Below are 3990 nucleotides of genomic sequence, written 5' to 3' on the forward strand. Positions count from 1 at the left end.
CGATTGCGTTTATGTCTTTAAAGACCGGCCGGCATTAACCGCAAATTTTTACGGCTCGATCGGAGTGTATATAGCCGGAAGTCCGTTGGTGGCAATTAAACGCACTATATACATAAACTGTTAAACTGTATAGTACAGAGTCGGTTTGTGACTTTGCTCGACCCGAGAAATACCCGTTCGCGTATATATATGTATACGAGTGGGTATGTCTGTGTATATGTATATATATATACACCGAGTGGTTCTTCTCTGTATTAACCTTAATAGGCCATTCGGTAGGAGATAAGCCGCTGCCGCCGGTGTTTTAGACGAAGAAATCCATTTCTCCCTCGGGGGCCAGTACGCCGGCAAGAGATGAGAGGGTAGCCCTTCTTCTCGGTTCAAACGATGACGGGGCTGATCTAGATAGGAAACAAAAACTTTTGTAGGTTCGTCGTATACGTATAGGACGTATATATATATATATATATATACCTACATATACGATATTATTATACACCCGCCCTATGGCTCTCCGCGGAGAGATCGCGTCGTAAATCGTTCGTCCCTGCTCGCTAGCCACTGCCGCACCGACTCGCGAGTATCTATACGCACACGTATACGCGCCATATAAGTCGCATACATATATATATATACTGTATGGCATATAGTAATATTCTGTAACTCAGATAGGTAACATTAGGTCGTATATATAGGTACTTTCCGTGCGAAATGTACTCGCATTTCATATTACGTTATTCGTTACGCGACCTGCATCATAGACGTGCATTAGTTTAGGGTCCAAAAATGCACGCATTTCTGTGGATCTCGAACTAGAAAAATTTCAGAAAAAATAATATTATTATTGTGATTTCATCATTATCGCTATATCATGCAGCGTACACTCACTTTTGTCGACGCCACTATTTATAAAACGGCCGTTTTATAGATATTATTATATACATTGTATTGTATTTTTTTAAATAATTATTTAACATTAAATCGAATAAAATTATTGACCTATCTATGTAGACTATAGGTCAATTCACCCCAATATAAATACTCTAATATATTATGATATATACATTTGCAGGCGAGCAAAAATAAATGTTTTTTAAGTTCACGCGGCGGAAGACAATCGATGAAAGTATCATGATAAAACGACCCGTGTGTGAATGCGCTTTGTGAATTTTTTTTCTGATTGTAATATCGCACCGTTTAAATTTCTCGCGTCGCATATGGGCTCGTCGTCGTCGTGTGTTCAAAAGAACAATATCGTTTTACTCGCACAATCGGCCATAAACGATTCTCTCTTCTTTTTTTTCAGGAAATCGAAAATATACTATTCATACGTATACGTATTATGTATAGAAGGGCGCACATATATTATGCGCATTTTCAATCGCCGCTAGATTGTTTCTAACGCCATGGAAACTGTTAAAATACGGGATACACGAGATCTGTTTGAGAAGGGAAAGGCGGGATAAAAAAAATTCACATTACAAATTTCCCACTTCTCTAAGTTAAAATTTTTTTTAAGTGTAGTTTTTCCATTATCTTTGCATTGCACTACTATTAAACGCGATACGCGTAACTATAATATTATAATATATACGATTCATAGAATAATATATTAAATACAACCCGACGACAATTGTATATATAAGTTTAAAATGTTTAAATACAGTATATAGTTATAGTAATTATAGTAATTAGTAGTTATATATCGTATATGCATAAATAAAGAAATATATATGCAATATGTATACAATTATATATATATTACGTGCAAGACGTAGAATATAAATATTACAATCAGCAATATTTAGTAAAATAGTTGATCGAATTGATTTTTTTTCAAATTATGTTTCATGTGTACTGTGTAGGTTCATATATTATTATAGGTTTCAAGTTTACAATTTAAACACGTTTATATCCAACTATAATTACTTATATTCATAAGAGATATACTATAATAGGTGTGTTAACTATTAACTATTTACCTATAATAACTCTGAAACTACTCATTTAAATTTTGATTTTATATTATAATATATTATTTATTGTGTACTTATACCAAACTGCGACCAGCACTGGACACAAATTACCGTCGTCGCGATATTCGCATCAATAAAGCAATAGGTATTATTGTACTATTTAAATATTTAAAAAAAAATAAAAATATAAAATATCTAATTATTAATATTCAACATACATTATATTTTTATTTCCTTTTATTCTTTTCAAATCTTTATCATAACAAATTGACATGCATTCATGACTGTTTTTTTCTTTATTGCATTTATTTAGGTATAAATTACATGAAATACACTTAGGTATACTCGTAAATGTAAAAATCCAATTTATTTAAAAATAATTTGATTCATATACGAAATTATGTTGTTTCTAACTTTTGCATTCTTATCATGTGTCATTTATTTATTGAAATTATTTTGTTCACACTTTAGACAGCAACCATATAATCATATAGTTTATTAATTTAATTTAATCTTACATATTATATTAATAAGTTGTTTTATTCAAATATAATATTAATACTTAATACTACACTTTTTATGATAACTTAAAACCTTAATAGAGTTAACTTCATAATCTTCTTAAACTTTTGTAATCCGTGAAAATTTCAATTTTCTGGAATATTATAACTAAAAAATTGTCATATAATAAATAATGCACAAAGTAATCCTATACCCGTTGGGAATCTTCTGACTTACATCCAGTTTCTCACGACACTTTTTCACAATTTTTGAAAATCTCGAAAACATAATATTATAAATATATATATATATATATTACCTGTCCAAAGCACATACAGATTGTGTTTAATGTTCAATTTGTAGAGGAGCTAACACAAAACTTATTTTGAGCTTTAGTTTGACACTAAGACTTGAAAAAAAGTACGTGTAATGCAAAAATGAAAATAATTTTTTTTAAACAGAGATCACAATTTACAAAACTTATATTTTCTGACGTAATTTTGTTTATTAATAAATTAAATCACGATGGAATATAATATCATGACTGTATGTATAGGTAAATATAGTAAAAAAAATTATTTTTATAGGAAGTTGAATTTAATAATATGCGCAGCTAATATTATTTTATGTAGAGAGTTAAGGTTTAGGTATCTATATAGTTTATAATCCACGTAACTATTTGACATTTAAATAAAAAATTATACCAATCAACTGTCATAATAAAATATTACAGACACGTTCGTAATATAAATTGAAAAAAATACTGTCTATTTGCAAAAAAATGACAGTATATCGTAATATATTAATGCTGGAGTCAGCTTAAAATTATATTACACACAATAATAAGCACGTATTATTATAAAATACAATAATAAATGAGAATTCGCGTGTATTAAAGCTATTTCCGTCCACCAGCGAAACCACAATGTCATACTTACCTAAATGATGTGCGACCCCTAATAGGGTCTTAATAGGTTTCATTATAATTTTTTTTTCAAAAGTAAAAGTCCGATCTATATAATATTATTTTATACAAATAAGAATGTTATTTTAACTATTGAGAATTATTATTTTATTGTCCATTGGTGGGTGGACACCAATGGGAAAATATCATATGATTTCCTATACCTTTCACTTTTCCGGAACCTAATGTAACGGATATAAGTTCACACACATAAATGACCATTGAAATGGAATATTTAATGATTAAAACGTATACCAAGCCGCGGTTACAGCGGTGGCGGCGATCGAATCTAATAATATTATAATCATTTTCATTTACATTTCACCGGCAGAACGGTTTTATCCGCCGTACGCGCCTTTCTCGGGACGCATATAATATAATATTAAGAACAATGGTCGCCGACGATGGATTTCAAAAGTACCGTTTCTCTAGAAATTGTATTATTGTTAGATACGAACATAAAATCTACAGGGTGTTTCACCGTATTTGTCCCAGTGAATAACTCCAAGATTCTGAGGAATGTATATAAATAATAAGTTTTGCAATCGA

The sequence above is a fragment of the Rhopalosiphum padi genome, chromosome 2 (assembly GCF_020882245.1).
Source record: "Rhopalosiphum padi isolate XX-2018 chromosome 2, ASM2088224v1, whole genome shotgun sequence".
NCBI lineage: Eukaryota > Metazoa > Arthropoda > Insecta > Hemiptera > Aphididae > Rhopalosiphum > Rhopalosiphum padi.